This window comes from Aquarana catesbeiana, linkage group LG09, assembly GCF_042186555.1.
Source record: "Aquarana catesbeiana isolate 2022-GZ linkage group LG09, ASM4218655v1, whole genome shotgun sequence".
In the NCBI taxonomy this organism is placed as follows: domain Eukaryota; kingdom Metazoa; phylum Chordata; class Amphibia; order Anura; family Ranidae; genus Aquarana; species Aquarana catesbeiana.
Genome location: NC_133332.1, coordinates 197,953,429 through 197,977,998, shown reverse-complemented (window position 1 = coordinate 197,977,998; position 24,570 = coordinate 197,953,429). Strand labels below are relative to the sequence as shown.

The 24,570-nt window shown below is 46.4% G+C and overlaps 1 protein-coding gene across 4 annotated transcripts in view; it reads left to right on the top strand.

Moving 5' to 3' along the window:
• The first annotated feature begins 3,553 nt into the window (after positions 1 to 3,553).
• Positions 3,554 to 24,570, top strand: part of MED22 (mediator complex subunit 22) — a 106,700-nt gene continuing 85,683 nt past the window's right edge. For 2 of the 4 annotated variants that reach the window (XM_073599503.1, XM_073599502.1), the window contains exon 1: positions 3,554 to 3,772. The gene's annotated coding sequence lies outside the window, so the exon portion shown is untranslated. The remainder of the gene's footprint in view (positions 3,773 to 24,570) is intronic. The other 2 variants (XM_073599504.1, XM_073599505.1) reach the window with 2 other exon arrangements.

Below are 24,570 nucleotides of genomic sequence, written 5' to 3'. Positions count from 1 at the left end.
CTGCCGGGCTCCTGCGCTATCTTCTGCTCTTTTGCTAGCGGTGACCCGGTCTTCTCCGATGTCTTCTTCCCTCTTCTCTTCTTACGATGTTGACACAACGCTCTCTCCTGCTGTAATGCCGTGTGCGTGGTGCACAACGACTTACAGTGGGGATGGAAAGTATTCAGACCCGCTTAAATTTTTCACTCTTTGTTATATTGCAGCCATTTGCTAAAATCATTTAGGTTCATTTTTTTCCTCATTAATGTACACACAGCACCCCATATTGACAGAAAAACACAGAATTGTTGACATTTTTGCAGATTTCTTAAAAAAGAAAAACTGAAATATCACATGGTCCTAAGTATTCAGACCCTTTGCTCAGTATTTAGTAGAAGCGCCCTTTTGATCTAATACAGCCATGAGTCTTTTTGGGTCAACAGTTCTGTGTTTTTCTGTCAATATGGGGTGCTGTGTGTACATTAATGAGGAAAAAAATGAACTGAAATGATTTTACCAAATGGCTGCAATATAACAGAGTGAAAAATTTAAGGGGGTCTGAATACTTTCCTTCCCCACTGTATATAGGCATGGGGCGTGGTCACCGGTGATGTCACTCGGTGACCCCGCCCCTTATGACATCACCGCCCCATCATGCCCCGGGCGGTGACGTCATAAGGGCGGAGTCACCGGATGACATCACCCGGTGACCACTCCCCTTGCCTATATAAGTCACTGCGCACACGGCATTACAGCGGGAGAGAGCATTGTGTCAACATCAGAAGAGAAGAGCGAAGAAGACGACGGAGAAGACCGGGCCACCGCTAGCAACAGAGCAGGCAAAAGAGCAGAAGATAGTGGAGGAGCCCGGCAGAAGATATCGAAGAGCGGGAGAAGAGGCCGGAGAGTCGGCAGAGACCCAAAAAGTTGGAAGAGACCCCCGGAGCTGCCTAATAAATTACTTTAAAAACCTGTCTAGTGTGTTTTTTTATTGACACTTTTTTCCCCAGGTGAATGGGTAGGGGTACGATGTACCCCATACTCATTCACATAGGGTGGGGGCCGGGATCTGGGGGCCCCCATTTTAAAGGGGGCTCCTGGATTCCAATAAGCCCCCCGCCCACAGACCCCAACAACCAACGGCTAGGGTTGTCGGGAAGAGGCCCTTCTCCTCATCAACATGGGGACAGGGTGCTTTGGAGTGGGGGGGCCGCAGGGTGCTCCCCTGCACCAAAGTACCCACCCCCCCATGTTGAGGGCATGCGGCCTGGTACGGTTCAGGAGGGAGGGGCGCTTGCTCGTCCCCACCCCTTTCCTGACCAGCCGGGCTGCGTGCTCGGATAAGGGCTTGGTATGGATTTTGAGGGAACCCCCATGCCATTTTTCGGCATAGGGAGTTCACCTTAAAATCCATACCAGACCCAAGGGCCTGGTATGCTCTTGGAGGGGGAACCCATGCCGGGTTTTAATTTAAAATTTTGCGTGGAATGCCCCCTCAAGATCATCAGAGCACAAGTCGCATGCCAAAGTCGGATCAGGCAAGACAGCGTTCCGACTTTGATCCGACTTCAATGATATTCAGTGGGCTGAAGTAGGATCAAAGTCGGACCGACATGTGTCAGACCAGTTAAGACGTTGATTTTCACACGTCATGCGACATGATCTCCCAATGTCGGAGCGTTTGTCGCACCAGTGTGAACCCGGCCTTAATGTGGGTTCAAAGGCCTTTTCAGCTGTGCTTTCCCCTTCAGTTGATTTCAGAGTAGAAACAGTTTGAGCAGTTAATGTATTTACATTCATACTCACATTAAGCGTAGAAGATGGATTCAAGGGGGCCATTTATAGTCACCACAGAAATGCAATGTCGACTGGGCATCCATCTTAATCATTTGCGGACAAGGTTCTTCTGTACGGGAAACCACCCCACACTCCTCTAATTGTCCATGGCGATCTAGCATTGTGTTAGTGCCATCTTGGCGGGCGGCATTTCCTCGTGCAATTTCAGCTCTTGTAATAGCTCTGGATTGAGAGGAAGGAAGAGGGGGCACTACTCCAGCATTCACTGTTCCTCCAGAATTTAGAATAAACTACATTCCTTGGCCTCCGAGATTCTGCTCTATCCTGGTTCTCTGGCTATTTATCACAGCGCTCCTTCAGTGTCACCTACAACTCTGTCTCCTCCTCTCCATTGCCCCTTTCTGTGGGGGTCCCCCAAGGCTCGGTTCTTGGACCCCTTCTCTTCTCTATCTACACCACCTCCCTTGGTCACCTAATAACTGCCCACGGCTTCCAATACCACTTATACGCTGATGACACCCAAATCTATCTGTCTACTCCTCACCTCACTCCTTCAGTCTCCTCTCGCATTACTAACTTACTAACTGACATATCAGCATGGATGTCGCACCACTTCCTTAAACTAAATCTCTCTAAAACTGAGCTATTAATATTCCCCCCCGCCCGTGCCCCCCTCCATGACTTTTCCATCAAAATCAACAATGCAACCATCAGTCCCTCCCCTCACGCCAGGGTACTAGGTGTAATCCTAGACTCCGACTTGTCATTTCAGCCTCAAATCCAATCATTGTCAAAAGTTTGTAGAATTCACCTCCGTAACATCTCTAAAATTCGCCCTTTTTTAACAAATGAAACCACCAAGCTCCTCATTCACTCCCTTGTTATCTCTCGCCTTGACTATTGCAACTCCCTTCTCATTGGCCTACCGCTCCATAGGCTATCCCCTCTTCAGTCTATCATGAATGCTGCTGCCAGACTTATCCACCTTACCAACCGCTCAGTGTCTGCCAACCCTCTACTTCAATCCCTACACTGGCTCCCAATCACCCAGCGAATTAAATTCAAAATTCTAACCACAACATACAAAGCCATTCACAACTCTGCCCCAAGCTACATCACTAATCTTGTCTCCAAATATCACCCAAATCGTCCTCTCCGCTCTTCTCAAGACCTCCTGCTTTCAAGCTCTCTCATCTCCTCCTCCCATGCTCGTCTCCAGGATTTCTCCAGAGCCTCTCCCATCCTCTGGAACTTGCTACCTCCATCTATCCGGCTAGCCCCTACTCTTGCTACCTTCAGGCAATCCCTGAAAACGCATCTCTTCAGGAAAGCCTATCACGTCTCCAACTAATCTCCTACCACTTCCACCAGCTCATTCCCCACAGTTACAACCTTTTGTACCACCTGCCCCACCCTATTAGATTGTAAGCTCTTCTGAGCAGGGCCCTCTTAATCCTATTGTATTGTATTGTATTATATTATAACTGTATTGTCTCCCTTTTATATTGTAAAGCGCTGCGTAAACTGTTGGCGCTATATAAATCCTGAATAATAATAATAATAATAAATAATAAGTAGTAGTTTCTGCACCTTTACCCTCCTTGTTTTTAGACATGACAGGCAAAGGGAAGAGGAACAAGGGAAACAGAAAATGTCACACCAGCAGATTGTCGCTCTCTCAAAGATTAGGGGGCTTAGGGCAGTCTCTGCATCGGGTTTATGAAAACGCCCAGCTCCCACACAGCAATCACACCAGGCTCAGCGTGGAAAGAAACCAGGGGGAGGGGGGGCAGGAGGTGGAAGGAGACAAGAGTAGGGAGAGAGCCGACCAGGCAGCCAGCCCAGACCTTCCAGTCGCAGGACGAACAGAGGGAAGAATTATTCAGCACAGGGACGCACAGGGATCCACAGGTCCTCCAGAGCACGGGAAGGCAGGAGCCGGCAGCCCAGCCACGGCACAGGAAATCAGCACGAGCACAAACGGGACAAAGTGCAGGTAGGCAGCAAGGTGGAAAAAAAAAAGGACATGGCTCTGTCACGGCTCAGCCCAGTCAACAAGGAGGGACACGGCTATCAACCCTCAGTATGCCTCTGTCAGTGTTCTGTATACAATGCAGCATGAAGCACTAACAAGCACTAGCCAGCATCAGTCAGCCAGGCGTTGGAGCGCAATCAGCTGTGAGCACTCTCAGCTGCTCACATCACGTCCAGGTGTATGGGCATGTCTGGACACTTTTCACCCTCTTCCAGTCAAGGCCAATTTTCAGCCCTCAGATCTGTCACAGTATGAATGAAAAAGAAAACAGGGCACTAAAGTAAAAAAAAACAAAAACATGCCAGTATTTGTTGAACAAATAAATCCAGAATGTAGGCAAAGGTAAACCAGCATTGAGGTAGAGGGGAAACCAACCGCTGAAAGTTTTAGGGACCTGAGGGATCTGTGTGCCGAATGGTGGAAAGCCAGACCCACCAGGAAACATGCTATGTTGGCGTCTGTGCCGACCTCCCTCAGACACTCAGAGCAGGCACCTTCACCGTGGAAACAGTGGGCGGGCAGAAGCATTTTGGGGCCCTGCCCCTATTTCAAAGACATCCCACTGAGCAAGGGAGAACACTACAGCCAGCAGGAGGGGGGACGCTGGCTAAGCTGTGGGGGGTTGTGAGGCACTGAGTTAAATTTTTTCCTGGAACTCAGCTTTAATGTTTGCTGCATTTAGTGTAAAGGGAGGGAACAGAAAGAGGGGGCACAAAAATAGATACAACAAAAAAAGAAGACGGGAAGATTAGGAGAAGGTATGTACAACCTCAGTGGCATTGAATTAACTAGGGAGGAAACAATGACTCTGGACAGGGGTATTAGGTTTGCACCAAAAAAGGATCTCAACACATTTGAGACGTATTGGGATAAGGAATTCATACGTAAACTCAATGTGAAAAAGTACTACGCCCAGAACCCTGTGGAAAAAGCAGCAATAGGGGATAATTTCACTCAGCTAAGGAATAACTCGGTGTTCAATCCCCATATAATAAACAATAAGTACGTGGATCTATTTAAGAAACTGGTGACAACAGATTTAGAACTACCAATCAAAAAAGTATACGAACAAAGGGACGTCAAAAAGGGGCTAAAATCTCTGGAAAACAGAAAAGATATCGTGATCCGCCCAGCCGACAAAGGGGGCACTGTCTTATCTCTAGAACAGTACAAAACAGAAATGAATAGGATTTTGGAGGATAGAAGTACCTACCAAATATTAAAATCAGACCCCTCTAAACAATTCAAAACTGAACTGGAATCCATTATACAATATGGCACTAAGAGGGAACTACTCAATAAGCAGGAAGAGAAATACCTAGTACCCACGGCTAGTAAGGTTTCATTCATCTACTATGTACCAAAGATACATGAGGGCAGGACTAATCCCCCAGGAAGGCCAATCGTGAGTGGGATAGAATCGCTCGATTGGGTGAATATATAGACATCCATCTCCAACCTCTAGTAAGGAACACTGTCATGAACTGGTGTGACCAGAACCGTGTGATCTGCGACAGAGGACACCCAAACGTATATAAGTGAAAATATAATAATTTATTAAAGAAAGTGAGTAATATAATACAACCAACCCCAATATGACACAGTGCAATAACCAACCATAGACAGAGACCCACAAATAACAACAGATAGAAAAGTGCAATAAATGGGAAATACCAGGTACATAAACAATAGCCGGGCCAGGGTCATACACAGCAGATCAGCAGATGGACAAGGGATGTTCCAGAGACATAAACGTAAGCCAGGCCAAGGTCATACACAGGGAGATCAGCAGATGGGGTAAGGAGCACAGGACAGGGAGAGGATGGATGGGTCAGACTGCAGGCAGGGATACAAGGTAACAGGTGGGACAGGATAGGGTCCGGGACAGGATCAGGTTCAGGGCACAGGATCAGATTGCTAGCAGGTCAGGAGGCAATGAAGAAATCAAGGCAAACATGTGAATGTTTGCCAGGTATTTATAGGCCTATGATTGGCCTCAAGTGATACCTGATTGTAGGAGGTACTGTCCGCTCCACACTGCCAGGATCCATCCGCTGGTGGACGCCAGTACTGCGGCCCAAAGATGATATATTATAAACAGGGAAAAGCTCTCCTGACAGTTCCAAACTGCCAGGAGACACCTGCTGGTGGACCTCAGTACTGCATGCCAAATAACAGGTCTTACCAGCGGATGGAACATTTCCTGACAGTACCCCCCCTCAAAGGAGCGACCTCCGGACGCTCCAACTAGCCGTTGCTGGGGAAAGTCCATGGTGTCCAGCTGGGCAGTGGGCACATCAGGCTGGGCAGCGGACGGGAACAACTTGAGCTGGGCAGCAGACGGGAACAACTTGAGCTGGGCAGCAGACGGGAACAACTTGAGCTGGGCAGCAGACGGGAACAACTTGAGCTGGGCAGCAGACGGGAACAACTTGAGCTGGGCAGCAGACGGGAACAACTTGAGCTGGGCAGCAGACGGGAACAACTTGAGCTGGGCAGCAGACGGGAACAACTTGAGCTGGGCAGCAGGCTCCGGGTCATCGAGCTGGGCAGCAGGCTCCGGGTCATCGAGCTGGGCAGCAGGCTCCGGGTCATCGAGCTGGGCAGCAGGCTCCGGGTCATCGAGCTGGGCAGCAGGCTCCGGGACATCGAGCTGGGCAGCAGGCTCCGGGTCATCGAGCTGGGCAGCAGGCTCCGGGTCATCGAGCTGGGCAGCAGGCATGGGCACTTCAAGCTGGGCAGCAGGCTCCGGGTCATCGAGCTGGGCAGCTGGCATGGGCACTTCAAGCTGGGCAGCTGGCATGGGCACTTCAAGCTGGGCAGCTGGCATGGGCACTTCAAGCTGGGCAGCTGGCATGGGCACTTCAAGCTGGGCAGCTGGCATGGGCACTTCAAGCTGGGCAGCTGGCATGGGCACTTCAAGCTGGGCAGCTGGCATGGGCACTTCAAGCTGGGCAGCTGGCATGGGCACTTCAAGCTGGAGGGCAGACACCCGGACATCAGGCTGGAGGGCAGACACCCGGACATCAGGCTGGAGGGCAGACACCCGGACATCAGGCTGGAGGGCAGACACCCGGACATCAGGCTGGAAAGCTGGAACATCAGACTGCAAAGCTGGAACATCAGACTGCAAAGCTGGAACATCAGACTGCAAAGCTGGAACATCAGACTGCAAAGCTGGAACATCAGACTGCAAAGCTGGAACATCAGACTGCAAAGCTGGAACATCAGACTGCAAAGCTGGAACATCAGACTACAAAGCTGGAACATCAGACTGCAAGGCTGGAACATCAGACTGCAAGGCTGGAACATCAGACTGCAAGGCTGGAACATCAGACTGCAAGGCTGGAACATCAGACTGCAAAGCTGGAACATCAGACTGCAAAGCTGGAACATCAGACTGCAAAGCTGGAACATCAGACTGCAAAGCTGGAACATCAGACTGCAAAGCTGGAACATCAGACTGCGAAGCTGGAACATCAGACTGCGAAGCTGGAACATCAGACTGGAAAGTGGGAGCAGGTTGGGTTACTGGCAGGATTGTATGAGTAGGGAAGAATTTCCGTTTCTTCTTTGGCTTAACTGCTGGAGATCTGTAGGTGGCTGTAGGACTGTAGACAGGAGGTGAGGCATACTGAAAGGAAGGGCTGGGATATGGCAAGGAAGGGGGAACAGCAGCCAGAGGGAGTTCTTGTGGGGAAGTTGCAGGTATTAGAGAAGAGGCAGGTGGGTTAAAGGCAGGATAGGTACAGGAAGTAGAAACAGGGCATTGATACTTGGTGGGGAGCAGGGTATATTGGGCTGTAGCTGAGGTTGCCATGAGCGATGGGGAAATAGATTCTTGGGAAGGCAGGTGATTAATGGCAGGGCTGGGTTGTTGTGGCTTGGCTAAATTAAGGAGATCTGACCATGCCTGTAGCACAGGATGAACAAACATTGATTCACACACAGCCTGACTAACCAGCGATTGCACTGAATGGATGCAATCAGATAACACCTGCTGTGAACAAGAGGCATAATGTTCCATGAAAAAGGCTGGGTCATCCTCTAATAACCACACCAGAGACTCAACCTGATCAAAACTGAAGGGGGGAGAAAAGTCATCCCTGCCCTCTGGAGTACTGGACAAGGCTAGCTCTGCACACAGCTGGATCAGAGGCTGAACATTTTCAAATAGCAATCTACCCTGATCAACCAGAGAATGGGCCAGACGGATACACTCCAGGAGCTGATCCCTGGCCCACTCTTTCAATACCAGACGACAGTAATTGTTATCCTCCAACACCAGTGAGGCAAGGAGAACAACTGTTTCTGATTGCATTTTCATAGCACTACAATGGTTCCTTTGCGCAGTCACTTCTGGTCAGAGATGGCCTTGATTTACTGTCATGAACTGGTGTGACCAGAACCGTGTGATCTGCGACAGAGGACACCCAAACGTATATAAATGAAAATATAATAATTTATTAAAGAAAGTGAGTAATATAATACAACCAACTCCAATATGACACAGTGCAATAACCAACCATAGACAGAGACCCACAAATAACAACAGATAGAAAAGTGCAATAAATGGGAAATACCAGGTACATAAACAATAGCCGGGCCAGGGTCATACACAGCAGATCAGCAGATGGACAAGGGATGTTCCAGAGACATAAACGTAAGCCAGGCCAAGGTCATACACAGGGAGATCAGCAGATGGGGTAAGGAGCACAGGACAGGGAGAGGATGGATGGGTCAGACTGCAGGCAGGGATACAAGGTAACAGGTGGGACAGGATAGGGTCCGGGACAGGATCAGGTTCAGGGCACAGGATCAGATTGCTAGCAGGTCAGGAGGCAATGAAGAAATCAAGGCAAACATGTGAATGTTTGCCAGGTATTTATAGGCCTATGATTGGCCTCAAGTGACACCTGATTGTAGGAGGTACTGTCCGCTCCACACTGCCAGGATCCATCCGCTGGTGGACGCCAGTACTGCGGCCCAAAGATGATATATTATAAACAGGGAAAAGCTCTCCTGACAGTTCCAAACTGCCAGGAGACACCTGCTGGTGGACCTCAGTACTGCATGCCAAATAACAGGTCTTACCAGCGGATGGAACATTTCCTGACAAACACGCAAGCTTTTTTAAACGATACCAAGCACACTCTGCAGTTGTTGAAAGAATGTACCTACAGTGAAAATATCGTGATGGCCACAGGAGATGTGTCTTTACACTAATATTTACCATCGGGGAGCTATGAGGGCAGTTAAATTGGCCTTAGAAAGCAACAGTGAAATTAAGAGAAAATTAATTAATTAAAAAGGAAAATGTATTTTAAAATGTCTGGAGTTTTGACTAGAACACAATTTTTTCTGGTATGAAAATATTTTCTACCTACAGATTAAAGGTGTCGCCATGGGCGCAATGTTTACCCCAAGTGCTGCAAACTTATACATGGCCAAGTGGGAGGCCCGAAGGAGTCCTATACAATAAGGACCCAAGGATTATGCTCTATAGGTGTTTTATAGATGATCTGCTTATTATATGAAATTGTAGTATGGAAGTCTTGGAAAACCAACTCCAGTCCATGAATGACAACAATCAAAATATTGCCCTAACATGGAATGTGAGTAAGGAAGCGATACACTTTCTGGACTTGGAGATCTACAATACATCATGGGGCATAGAAACTAAGACCTATTTCAAAGCAACCGATCGCAATTCTTATATCCCCACTATGAGCTGTCACCATAGACCATGGATAGACAATATGCCCAAAGGACAATACATGAGAATAAGAAAGAACTGCACACAAGATACAGATTTCGAGGTACAGTCAGAGATGTTGAGTAAAATGTTTAGAGACAAAGGCTACCATGATGTCTACCTGGAAACAGAGAAAAATAAGATCAGAAATATGGATAGGGAAGATCTGCTGAAAGTTAGTACTAGAAATAACTACACTAATAACGATACGGGTACTTGTATTGTTCTAGACTTTAACTTACAAAATAGAGAGGTGGAAAAATGTATCCAAAAATACTGGAATGTCTTGAAGCAGCATGTGCATCTCAAAGGATGTCTACCAGAGAAACTGAAAATCGTATAACAGAGGGCGCTTAATCTTAGGGACAAACTGGTGCATAATGTTGTGGAACCGCCCCCGCCGAAACCCAAGATGTTTTGGGACATAAAAGGTTTTCATGGCTGTGGACGCTGCTACAGCTGCGTAAGGGTCCCAAACAATATTAAAAAAGTAAAGACTTTTGTTAACCCCCAGTCTAAACAAACACACAATTAGGGATTTTTTTTTCAAATATAAATTTTATTGAAGATTTTGAAAAGAATATAAAGGAATACCGTGAGGTTATAATACAGCAGTGGTCAGATCCAACATTCTGACAATTATGACCATTATATGCATTTTCAATAAAAGATTCTCATTCTAACTGCAGCGAAGATAACATACCACATAAAATTACATCCTTTAGCCCGTAAGCCAAACTTGGCAACCTATATAAATCCATGTAGTATTGCTATACCTCGTGATTAACATGCTCCAGTGGGCTGTTCAATTCTGCATAGCTCCAAAATATCTGGTGTGGATGGAGAACCATCCATTGACTGAGTATTAGACCACTGATTGAAGAAGTAGGTATGTGAAACGGATAGAAAGAAAAGAAGGGGTAAGGGGAGGGGGAGGGGTATATCTTCAACACGAGCGTGATGGACTGAGCCAGGTTCCTGTCCTGTAATAAATCTACAGTAATGTGACTCAAGTATTTAGTAAGGTTTGTCCTTCATCAGACAAAATGAACATGTTCCAAGATAACCAGGTTTTGGAATGTTTGTCTTGTTTGTGTTGGGCAGTGAATACCAGACCTTCCATTTTTTTAATGTCCTCAACTCTGTGCAGCCACATCCCCACCGAGGGGGGTACATTTTGTTTCCACATGGCTGGAATGCAAGATTTTGCTGCGTTGAGCAAATGTCTAACCACTGATTTCTTGTATGATCTAGCCGAGCTTGTGGTGGCGTGCAACAGAAAGATCGCAGGATCTCTCTGAGTTATGTGGTTTATGAATTTCTTAAGAATCTTCTTAATTGTGATCCAAAAATGTTGTAATAGTGGGCAGGTCCAAAAAATATGCAGTGTCCCTTTGTCTGCACAGCACCTCCAGCATCGGTCCGATGTGTTAGGAAAAAATGTATGTAGTAGTTGAGGAGTATAGTACCACCTAGTCAGAATTTTATAATTTGTCTCCTGTGTTTTTGTGCAGATGGATGACTTTAGGGAGAATTGAAGTATGTTTTGTTTTTGTGCCGCTGTAAAGTTACACTGTAGGTCATGTTCCCATTTCTGCAGAAACAGCAGATCTGGTTGTGCCGCCGGTGTGTTAAGCAGAGAATATGTTTTGGATAGTACCTGAGATAATGTACCTTCATTCCTGCAATATTCTTCTAGGGTCGTCAGGTCACGGTTAAAGTGTATCGGGTTTGGCAGTGAGTGAATAAAATGATGTAAGCGAATCGCTTTCCCAAAATGGCAGCTGAAAACTACCATTAACGTTCATCAGTGATTGAATTAAAGTCCAGAGAGCTCCATCTACATAGTGTATTGCGCAATCTTTACCTGCTGTCCAGAGCATCTCATATTCTGAGCGATCCTGGTTTGAACGCTGGATTACCTAGAATGGGAAACAAAGGGGACTGTCTGGATGTCAGTGAAGTGGTCTTCAGTACTGTTGAGCCTACCAACAACGTAGCACCTATAATTGGATGCGAGGTCATGTCCTGGGGGAGCCGATCCTAGCACCAGACTGCCCCTTTTAGTGGGACACTTCCTTGTTTGTTTTCCACTTGGACCCATAATTTGTTTTGTTCATGTCTGTTCCAGTCAATGATCCTCCCTAAGTGTACTGCTTGATAATAATGTTTTGCGTCATGGAGGGCAAGACCACCAAAGTGTTTCGGTAGAGTCATTTAACGTCTTTGTAGTCTGGGTTTCGAATGTGACCATACAAATTTTATAAATAGGGAATGTATTTGTTTGAAGAAACTGGAAGGTATCTTAATTGGCAGAGCTTGGAATAGGTATAAAAATTTTGGGAGAATGCACATTTTAATTAAATTGCATCTCCCGAACCACGAATGTAGACCCTTGCCCCATTCTTCGAGCAGCTCTTTAGCTTTGGATAGCATTGGTGGGAAATTCAAATCAAACATGCGTTTTAAATCTCTAGGTATGTTTGTTCCTAAGTAGGTAAAGTGACTATCGGACCATTTAAAGTTGAATTTAGTCTTCAGAGCGGACAGTTGTTTCGTCGTCATGTTAATTCCCATCGCTGTGGACTTATCTAATCTAAAAATTAATTTTGACATGTTCCCATATCTCTTGAATTCTTTAATTAGATTTGGGAGGGATATGGTCGGATTGGTCAAAGAAAACAGGAGATCATCTGCATATGCAGAAATCTTGTACTGCCTTTGATCTATAGTAATTCCCGAAATGTCCGGATTTCTGCGTATCGTACTTAGAAAGGGTTCAAGTACAAGGGCAAAGAGAAGGGGTGACAATGGGCACCTCTGTCTGGTACCATTAGAAATGGTGAAAGGGTCAGACAAGACTCCATTAGCTTTGACCCGGGCTGTCGGTATGGAATAGACATTTGAGATCCAATGTATCATGTGGTTACCTAGTCTGATGTGTTTAAGAACTGAAGTCATAAACTCCCAACTCACCCGGTCAAATGCTTTCTCAGCATCTGTGCTGAGAAAAGTTCATGGTGTTTTAGTCACAGTGGCTCTATGTATCAGGTTGAGTACTTTGGTGGTGTTGTCCCTAGCCTCATGTGTGGGGACAAAACCCACCTGGTCAAGATGTATCAAGTCCGTCATGTGGTGGGATAGTCTGTTAGCTAATATTTTAGTGAGGAGTTTGAGATCTATATTTAAGAGAGATATCGGTCTGTAGCTACCACAAGCAGATGGATCCTTTCCCTCCTTGGGTATGAGGGAGATATGAGCACCATTAGGGATTTTATCTCTTGCGACACAGTAGGTGTAGTGTATGCAGTAAAATGTCCATGCAATCTGATTTATGTTGGCAGAACTATAAGGGTGCTGAAGGATCGCATGGAGGAACATGTCAGGAGCATAAGAAAGGGTTTCGATAAGCATTACCTTTCTATACACTTCAAGGATGTTCACAATAAAAGCACAACAGGAATGCAATTTTGGGGCATTGAGGCCCCCAAACGCCACTGGAGAGGTTCAAATTACGTGAGGGAAATCAGTAAGCGTAAATCCTGGTGGATACACCAGTTAGGCTCTTTAGCACCTGGGGGGTTAAATAAAGAATTTGATTTAAAATGCTTTTTAAGTAATTAGGTATTCACTTTTTTACACAGACACTGACGGTGGGCTTAGACACCATTCCTCCCACCTACCGTGTTCTTAAATAGACTATTCATAGGATATATAGTTTCCTCCATACATTCATATAATAAAATAGAAATAATTTTAGATTTATTAAAAATAATATATATATATATATATATATATTTTTTTTTTTTAAATATTTAAAATTTGTATTTTTCTACTACACTAGACCCATTACCAATTAATGGCTATCCACTTAAATATGCACTCTGATATAGTGTAAGCTCAGAGATATTTTTAATTATTATTAGTTATTGTGTTGTCTCCGTATTTTTAGTAATATAATAATATTGATATATTAATTCCTCTGTATTGTTTGGTTTATATTAAAAAATTTTATAGATATGTTTTTACATGGCAGGGCATATTTTGCCGTGCCATAAGGAAAGGTATGTTAATCCTCCAATGCTGTCCTGATTATTATTAGATCTACCATATTTGCGGCAGCATGTATGGGTCAGTTAGGACACCGTATATCACAGGCATAATGGAGTAGATTATAACGAGCATGGGCTGCTGATTCCCATTACTGGTATTCGAGCGGCATTCTCAATGCAGTACGCGTTGAAGATATTGACAAAACACTAGATTGTCTGCGGTCTTCAGCAAAATGACCTCCAACACTATACAGGATTGATAGATCTACCGTCCAATTAATTTCCCCCTGAAGAAGATACGTCAGTCCTGTCGAAGACGCGTTGGGAAGGGGACAGGATGGCACGATAGGCAGTTTGTCTGCTGAGGAGGCTCATACCATCCCAATACCAGTTTGGTATATACCCACTTAATATTGAGTGGTGCACTGTTGAGAAGAGGAGAATAAGGGGGGATATGATCAAGATGTTCAAATATATAAAGGGTCCATATAGTGAACTTGGTGTTGAGTTATACACTTTACGGTCAACACAGAGGAAAAGGGGGCACTCTTTACGACTGGAGGAAAGAGATTTCATCTCCAAATACGGAAAGGTTTCTTCACAGTAAGAGCTGTGAAAATGTGGAATAGACTCCCTCCAGGGGTGGTTCTGGCCAGCTCAGTAGATTGCTTTAAGAAAGGCCTGGATACTTTCCTAAATGTACATAATATAACTGGGTACTGACATTTATAGGTAAAGTTGATCCAGGGAAAATCCGATTGCCTCTCTGGGATCAGGAAGGAATTTTTTCCCCTGCTGTAGCAAATTGGAGCATGCTGTGCTGGGGTTTTTTGCCTTCCTCTGGATCAACTGTGGGTATAGTATTGGGTATATTGGATTGTACGTTTTTTTTTTTTTATGGTTGAACTGGATGGACTTGCGTCTTTTTTCAACCTTACTATGTAACTGGCGCACCTGTTCTGTGCGAGTACCCCTGAAGGGGATTTACGTTGTCTAATAAATGTTTAAAACTTTATTACACTATCAAGTTCTCATACTGAGGAGTCCAGGATTCAGATACCATTAAAGAACCCAGAGGTGGCTCACATGCGTGCACTGACTGAGCTTAACTGCTGAGTCGCACACGCTAAGGTGAGGGTTCACTACCTAAGGAGAGTGATGACACCATCACATGTTTTGAACCACCTTTTGAATTGCTTGAGATATTTGGACTTTTCACATCACGGTCACCAGTGACGCATTTGGATACTAATATATATATATATATATATACACACACACACACACACATACTGTGATATATACCGTATTTATCGGCGTATAACACGCGCCGGCGTATAACACGCACCCCAAGTTTAGGAGAGAATTTTAAGGAAAAAACTTTTAGGAGGGAAGTTTAAGGAAAAGAAACTTACATTAAAATGCCCATCAATGCAGCCTCATCAGTGTTCATCTGCAGCCTTTTCAGTGTCATTGCAGCCTTTTCAGTGTCAGCGCAGCCTTGTCAGTGCAGCTTTGCCCCAGTGCAGCCTTGTCAATGCAGCCTTGTCCCCAGTGCAGCCTTGTCAGTGCAGCCTTGTCCCCAGTGCAGCCTTGTCAATGCAGCCTTGTCCCCAGTGCAGCCTTATTAATGCAGCCTTGTCCCCAGTGCAGCCTTATCAATGCAGCCTTGTCCCCAGTGCAGCCTTATCAATGCAGCCTTGTCCCCAGTGCAGCCTTATCAATGCAGCCTTGTCCCCAGTGCAGCCTTGTCCCTGCAGCCTAGTGTCCATGCCTCCTGCCGCTGCCGCCGCCGCCATACACATAAAAGTAGTTTTAAATATGGCGCCGCGGAGTTCGGAGAGACTCGGCGCCGGCGGAAGTGAACGAACGCCGCCGAGATACACATAGCCGAGGGTTCTCGGCTCTTTCCGGCGCCGCTCACAGTCCCGCCCAGTCCCGCCCTATGATGGACATAACACAGGTCCAATGGCGGGACTGGGCGTGACAGTGAGCGGCGCCGGAAAGAGCCGAATACACCCGACTATGTGTATCTCGGCTCTGTGATTTCGGCGGCGCTCGTTCAGCACCGCCGAGTCCTTCCGAAGTCCGCGGCGCCATATTTGAAACTACTCGCTATGTAAATGTCGGCGGCGATCGCCGACATTCACATAGCGATAGCGGGGATCGGCGTATAACACGCACCCACAACTTTCCCCTGATTTTAAGGGGAAAAAAGTGCGTGTTATACGCCGATAAATACGGTAAATAATCCTCTTAGTTTTGAGATATATGGACTTTTTTTGGCAGGATTGCCAGCGACAGTTGTTTATCACTTATGCACATAAGCACTTTTGATTTCATGATCAATTCACATATCAACATATGTATTTTGAACACTACCTCACATAGGAGCACTCTGGATTAAGTTGTGCAATTCATATGTATTTTGAACACTACCTTGTATAGGAGCACTCTGGATTAAGTTGTGCAATTTATATGTATTTTATTTGTTTTCTAATTTCACGATAGATTCACGGGTCATTTCAGACACGGATATTTATCACTATATTTTAAATTATTGTCACCATTTATTGATTTAAGATATAGTTAATAGTAATTTATGCATTTTGGTATCTACACTGATACTGTGCATTACTGGCAGCACAGCGTATACATTTACGTAATTTATTTATCTTTGCACGATTTATGTGACGTGTTTAACGCTAGCAGCTTGTCATTTATTTAAATTAGCATCTGGTTAGTGGTGACTCGGCAGGATCCTGTTTTATCTAGTTGACAAAAATGGAATAACTGCAAAAATTAAAACATAAAAACTACAATTTAGAGGAACCGCTGAAGGGATCATTAGAATATAATAAAAAAATATATATATAAATGTATGAAATCTTTGAACATGTTGAATGACAATTACTCTAACTTTTGGTAAGATTTAAATCACCATTGGGTTTATTATTTGCTATATAAAACCCAAAAATGTAGAAATAAAAAACCCTAGTTAGACTTACCGGTAACTGTATTTCTACGAGTCTTTTAGGACAGCACCTGGAGAGAGCGCAGCTCCACCCACTTTTCCCAGGAAACACTGCAGTCAGTTTTTTCTTTAAAGACCGGACGCTTCCACCATGGCCTCAGTTGTTCACCTCCAGCCATGCTGAAATTAGATAAGCAAAACATAGCAATAACACCACATGTTACAAAACAATTAGGGCGGGTCATCGGTGCTGTCCTGAAAGACTCGTAGAAATACCGTTACCAGTAAGTCTAACTAGGGTTTTTCTCCCCTCGTCTTTCAGGACAGCACCTTGAGATGATAAAAGAGTACTTACTCTAGGGTGGGACCACCGCCTGCAGGACTTTCCTGCCGAACGATTGTTCCGATGCTGATAGCAAGTCCAACCTGTAGTGGCGGGTGAAGGTGGAGAAGCTTGTCCGCGTGGCCACTTTACAGATCCGACCTGGAGAAGCCCCTGCTCTTTCCGCCCAGGACGTTGCTACTGCCCTTGTTGAATGGGCCATTACCCCCGTGGGAGGATCAGCCCCTGAAGCTTTATAGGCTTCACTGATTGCCATTCTTAGCCATCTGCCTATAGTGCTTTTGGAAGCACTATGACCCTTACGTGATCCAGAGAAAAGAATAAAAAGAGAATTTGACTTCCTAAACTCTCTTGTGATTTCTAAATAATGAATTAAACATCTTCTCACATCCAGAGTATGAAAAGACTCCTCTTTAGAGTTAGATGGTGTAGGGCAAAAAGTAGGTAAAATTATCTCTTGTGCCTTATGAAAAGCGGTTGCAACTTTTGGCAAAAAACCCAGGTCAGTTTTCAGCACTACCCGGTCTGGAAATATAAAGCAAAAGGGTTCTATTATAGATAGAGCTTGCAACTCACTTACTCTTCTGCCCGAGGTAATTGCTACCAAAAGAACTAATTTGAGTGACCATAATTTTATAGTCGCCTCCTCTGGGGGCTCAAAAGGTGTTTTGATCAACCCTTGTAGCACCAATGATAAATCCCATTTAGGAAAAGATTTAAAAGGTATTGGCCTAAGGCTGGCCAATGCTTTGAAAAATCTAATTATAAACGGCTCGTGAGATAACTTTCTCTCAAGAAAAACCGATAAGGCAGCCACTTGGACTTTCAGGGTACTGGCTGCCAACCCCATCTCCATTCCTTCATTGAGAAACTCTAATATCGAAGGCAATTCCTGTGGTTAATATTTTTTAGTTATGCACCAGGAGTTAAACCACTTCCATGTTTTAAAATAAATACCTCTGGTAACCTTTTTTCGGCTACCTAACAGGGTCGACACCAGTTTATCTGAGAAGCTTTTTCTTTTTAGAATCTGCTCTTCAGTAACCACCCCGTCAGCTTGAGCTGGTCGATATTTGGATGCTGAAGGGGTCCCTGGGTTAAGAGATCTTTTCGAAGTGGAAGAACCCAGTGTGGTTCCACTGCCATCCTCTGTATAGTTGCAAACCAGGGCCTCTTGGACCAAAAAGGAGCCACTAGGATCATACTTGTGGTCTCTTGTTGTAGTTTCTTTAAAACCAAAGGGATCATTTGAAAGGGGGGAAAGGCGTAGCACAAGTGGAAGTTCCACGGTTGTGCCGGCGCATCCAATCCTCTCGCCTGATCTTGCCTGTTTAGTGAATAATAGGCCTTCACCTTTGAATTCTTCTGGGATGCGAACAGGTCTATCTGAGGAGCTCCCCATTTCTCTGTTAATTTTTGGAATACCTCCTTGTTTAGACTCCACTCTGCCTCTAGTATCCTTTCTCTGCTTAGAAAGTCGGCTTCTAGATTCAGATTTCCCTTTAAGTGTACAGCTGTTAGGGACCTTAAGTTGTTTTCTACCCAGGATAGAATCTGAAGGGACAAGGCTAGCAAGACTTTGCTTCTCATACCTCCTTGTCTTGTAACATATGCCACTGCTGTGGCATTGTCTGATAGTACTTGAACATGGTGACCCTGGACTAGTTTCTCGAAACCCATAGTCCTAGGAGAATAGCCCTTAGTTCCCTCCAATTGGAGGATCTCCTGGCTTCCCTGTTCGTCCAATTCCCGAGCCATCTGTCCTTCCAGGTGGGCTCCCCAACCCCAGGAACTCGCATCCGTTGTTAACCTCCTCTCCCGGGGAAAACACCAGAGCAGGCCCCCGTCCAGATTGGAGTGACTCCTCCACCACCAGAGCTTCCTCTGAACTCGGGGGGATATTATTATCATTTTTTCTAGGGACTCTCCATAGGACCAATTTTTCAAGATTGTCTGCTGAAGATCCCTTGCGTGTAAACGTGCCCACTGTACTGCTGGTATCGATGCAGTAAGGAGCCCCAAGACGGACATCGCTGCCCTGATGGAAATCGGCAGGTTTGTCTGGGTCTTTTTTTACCGCATTCTGAAGTTTTACTATCTTTTCCTCGGGGAGGAAGATTCTCTCCTGTATGGAATCGATAGTGTAACCTAGGAATTTTATTATCTGTGATGGAATCAGGTTTGATTTTTCCTTGTTTATTAACCAGCCCAGGCTCTCCATATGTCTCTTTGTCCTTTCCAGATCCTTCTCTAATACATGCCTTGTTTTGGCAAATAATAGAAGATCGTCTAAATATGGGACAATCGAGATTCCCTCTACTTTGAGAGGGGCTAAGGCCTCTGCTAGGATCTTCGTGAATATCCCCGGAGAGGATGACAGCCCGAAAGGGAGAGCTCTGAACTGAAGATGTATGATAGACTCTCCCATCCCGATTGCAAATCTGAGGTGCTTTTGTGATGCTGGGGCTATAGGCACATGGAGATATGCATCCCTCAGGTCTATGGATACCATGAAACAGTTTGAGGTCAGGAGACCCTTTACTGAAAAGATCGTATCCATCTTGAATTTCTTGTACCTGACAGATCTGTTGAGAATCTTCAGGTTCAGAATTAATCTGAATTTGCCTGAAGACTTCTTTACCAGAAATATGTGCAAATAGCACACCTGTTCCACTTTTTTGGGGGGATCACCTTTTGCTGAATTAATTCCTGTAGAATTGTAGTCATTGCTGTAAACTTTTCTGGGTCTCTGGGAGCTTGAGTTATATAAAGCCGAACCGGAGGGGGTTGGGCGAACTCCAGTCTGTAACCCTCTATTAGAGTTCTGAGGATAAACGGACTGTCTGTCTGTTATCCTCTGCCACTGTGGAAAGAAGGTTTGTAACCTTGCTCCCACAGTCGGAGGACAGTCACTGGCTCTTTGTATTTGGGGTAGGGGGGCAAAATAGTACTCCTGACTTGCCCCTGCCTCTCTGAGACCTCCAAGGTCTTTTATATCCTGTCTCCTTTGTGTCTGTGGTTTTCCGAAAAGGACGAAAATTTTTATTGCCCTGAGGGATCACCTTTTTCTTAATGGGGAAGGCCTTTTTCTTGTCAGCCGTTCTTTCCAGTATGGCTTCAAGACCCGGGCCTCAAACCAAATCCCCTTCAAAGGGTAGACCACACAACTTGGTCTTGTATCTCCGGTCCAAGTTTTGACCCATAGAGCTCTACGAGTTGAATTAATTAAGGCAGAGGATCTGGCTGACATCCTAACTGATTCAGCTAAAGCGTCTGCTATATATCCTACTGCTTTCAGTAGCACCGGTAGTGTCTCTAAAAGATCTTTCCGAGGGGTACCTGCCTCGATGTGAGCTTTTAGTTGTTCCAGCCAATGCTCTAAGTTTCTGGCCACCACTGTTGAGGCCATAGCTGGCTTTAAATTTACTAGGGTGGGGGCATGTCCGGATGTGAACGACGGCGGACGTGGTAGTGAGGAGCTCCGGGAATCCTACTCTCCATCCTAAGCCATCAGTGCACAGATTAACATAAAAACTGCCAGTTCACCTACCTACCTGTTCCTCTATATATTGTGCCAAGTCCTGGGCCTGTATTGTGGAGGATCCGTCCGCTGCCATCCGAGGGGCCATTGATCCTGCACGTTCGCGGCCGCCGCCATCTTTCGGGCCTGTGCACTGCTGGAGGGAGCTGTTTTCGGCCTCATCGCGAGGTAAGGGTCTCTCCCCTCGCCATCCTGCCTGCCCATCCATCTGCCTGAGGTGGCCTGGTAGCCGGCCGGGCCGCTGGGACTGTCCGTCGCGGTCGCGGCCTAGTGCGGCCTAGCGAAGCCTACCAGACACCGCTCTTTCCTACGCCGCGGCCCCGCGGAGGTGCGGCGCGGGCGGCCGGTTCCGGGCTCCGGAGTGCGGACACTGCTCATCTGCCTCATCTGCCTCACCATCCACCATCCTACCCAGTGTAATCAGCTGCCCTGTGTAGACTGCCGGGGTGGGCTGACTGAGTTGTCTTGGGGCCCTGTTACATCATCCTTCCTCTGCCTCTGTCCCTGAGCTCTGGGCCTTCCCTACCTGATACACCCAGCCATCTACCCCCCCTACCTGGAGGGATTGCTGAAAGGTGGAGGGCTGCTAGTGACCAAGACCTGCCTATTTGTGCTGCAACCTCCTGGTGCTCATAGCCTGCTGCAGACCTAGATTGCAGCCCCCTGAACGCTGACCTGGGAGACGATCGCCCGCTAGAAGGCTCCCCCCCTCCTTGAGACTGACCAGATGTCCTCCTCCTCCTCCAAAAAGGGAAAAAGAATTCCAAAACCGCTGCAGTCAATTCACCGCTTCGGCTACCACCGCCCCCTTCCCCGTTGCAGGATCCCACACTGATCGGACGACTCTGGGTTTTATTGGCGGAAATGGAGATGGGTCCTGGGGTTGCCCCGGAGGCGGAAATATCAGCCCCACTGCCTCCTGATAGTACAGCCATGATCCTTGCTGCGATCGAACGGAGCAGGACCTCACTGCTGGTGCGCATCGACCATCTTGCGGAGGAGTGCAACCTTATAAGGAATGACCTCGACAAAATAAGGGGGAGAATGTCCGAAACTGAGTCTAGAATATCAGCCACCGAAGATCTTACAGCCACCCATGCCACCTCCATTGCCGAACTGCAGCGCACAGTACAGTCCCTTGTCGCAAAGTCTGATGACGCTGAAAACCTCCTCAGGCGCAACAATATCAGAGTCCTGGGGCTACCCGAGAAAGAGGAAGGGGATCGCCCGGCCGAATTTGCGGAGGAATTCTTTAAAAACCTCCTGGGCCTTACAGACGTCCCACCCACCTACGTGGTAGAAAGGGCCCATCGGGTGCCCACGGGCCGTGCTATTCCTGGAAACCCCCCCCAGGCCTTTTCTGGTCCGCTTCCTTAACTACCGGGACAGGGACAGGATTCTCTCTGAAGCTCGCAAACATCCCGCACTCAAATATGGAAACGCCTCTGTGCTCCTCTTCCCAGATTTTTCGGCTGACTTGCAGCGGAAGAGAAAAACCTTCAATGATGTTCGTAGACGGCTCAGAGAGAAGAACATAAAGTACAGCATGCTCTACCCTAGCCGTCTGCGGGTCCAACATGACGGAACAATCCGGTTCTTCGACAACCCAGCGGATGCTGACGACTGGCTGATCAAATTGCATTGAAGCACTTTCCCTACAAAAGTTATCTGATGCACGGATTTCCCACATCCTTGCCAACTCTATCCTACCAGACTTCCTGTAAGCACCGGAGCCTCCCCAAGGATACATCGATAAGAGGTTCACACTTGATCCCCACGGCTTCTCTCTAAGAAGTGGGAGACCGGGTGCTTTCCATCAACCTGGAGGAATTACCGCCCGTCGCCTCTCATCGAGATGGAACGCATGCCAACGGAAGTGGCTACCCTACGAGTTTAAGCCACAAATTAAACAAACTTGTGGACTCTGATAGAATGCTGTGACTTCACTCCAGGGTCGTGATTCGCTTAGTTTTATGCCCCTTGGATACCATTAAGTCACCAACTTTATTATTTTGGTTTTGGGATCAAGCTACAAGCCAAGTTATGTTGGGGAATAGGCTGTGTGGCAGGGAGTTTTTTGTTATGTGTAGGGTCGATCTTCCTCCCTACAGTTTAAGTGTGCTCACCGCTCATCTGCTCTCTCTATATACATACTTCAGGATCTATCTGTGTACTAGACCGCCAGAAACTGTCTTCCTGCCTTTACTTACTAATCTGATTACTCCTGCTAACAAATTTTTTTCACAGGTGTACTAATGTCTGAAATTACGCTACTCTCTTGGAATGTACGGGGGCTTAATAACAAATTCAAAAGGTCCTTAATGTTTAAATACCTCAACACACACAAACCTCATATATTATTTCTCCAGGAAACGCATTTGACTGGCAGTAAAGTCCTAGCCTTGCGCAGGGCATGGGTCCGACAAGCTTTTCATGCTACCTACTCCACCTATGCCCGAGGGGTAGCAATACTCATTAACAAGTCTCTTCCCTGTAAGGTTGTCAGGGTCATAACAGACCCTGGAGGAAGGTATATCATTTTATTGCTGGAAATACATACAGTTTTGTGGGCTTTGGTAAATGTCTATTTGCCCCCCCCCAGTAGACTTCTCCATACTATACACTCTCTATGAAAAACTTACACCCTTCCAATCTGCTCATGTATTAATTGGGGGAGATTTTAACTCCATTCTAGATGCTGTCCTTGACTCCTCTAACACACAGCGTAAGGGGAACCTGGATCTCAGGCACTGGGCTGACACTTTCGCCCTCACTGAACTCTGGAGATGGAGGCACACTTCTGCCAAGGCCTTTTCACACTTGTCCTCATCTCATAAATCGAGCTCAAGGATTGACCTGGCATTTGGCAGTGCTTCTGTTCTCTCAAAGTTATCCGAGACATCCTATCTCCCGACGGGGCTATCAGACCATTCCCCCTTGGAGATACGCCTCGGTGTGGGTGGGAAGAATGACCCAGGCACCTGGAGATTGGCTCCGCGGTGGATACAAGATGAAACGGTTGCAGAAATTGTCACTCCACTATTGGACTCTTACTGGCCTGCCAATGAGGATACGGCTTCTGTAGAGACGGTATGGGAAGCTTTTAAAGCGACCACGAGGGGTTACTACATTTCGGCCATCAAAGCGGCAAGGGCCGACTATAAATTCTTGACTTCACAACTCGAAGACCGTGCATCTGAAGCGTCCGACTGCTTCGCACGTAGCCCCTCTCCAGAGGCCTATCTGCTATTGGCACAGGCGAGAAGAGAGTTAAACCTCCATTATACCACCTTAACGAACAATGATGTAACTTTATTGGCCGGTAGAATTTTTGAGTCAGGTGACAAGAACGGCAGACTGTTAGCTAATCTAGCTGCTGACCCACGTTACCAGACGGTGGTATCTGAACTACATACACCCGACGGGGAGACGATTATGGGCACGAAAGCCATACTTCAGGAATTTGGGAACTACTTTAGGGAACTGTATAGCCAATCTCTGCCTGTCTCTACTGAACTCATGACAGAGGAAATCCGGAACCTCTCCCTTCCCTCTTTGGAGCAGGAAGATGTGGAGGCTCTGGACGCCCAGATCTCCACCTTGGAGATTGAATTGGCGATGTCATCCCTTCCCCCTGCTAAGACACCGGGCCCAGATGGTCTACCGGGAGATTGGTATAGGACGTACGCAAAGAGGCTGGCCCCCAGAATACAAGCCCTCTACACACACTGTCTAGAGAATGGATCTCTTCCACCTACCCTGTATCAGGCCCACATAGTTCTCCTCCCCAAGCCTGGGAAGGACCCGAGACTTTGTGCCTCATATAGGCCTATCTCACTCCTAAATTATGACTTAAAAATCCTGGCCAAGATTCTCGCTGCTAGATTGGTTAAAGTATTACCCTCCCTTATCAACATAGATCAGACTGGTTTTATGCCTGGAAAATCCACAGACATAAATTTGAGACGAGTGTTGACACATTTGCAGCTTCCTCCAACCTCCTCCCAGACTAGGGTCTTGGTGGCCTTGGATGTGGAGAAGGCTTTTGACACCGTCATTTGGGATTACATGCATATAGTATTACAAGCCTTCGG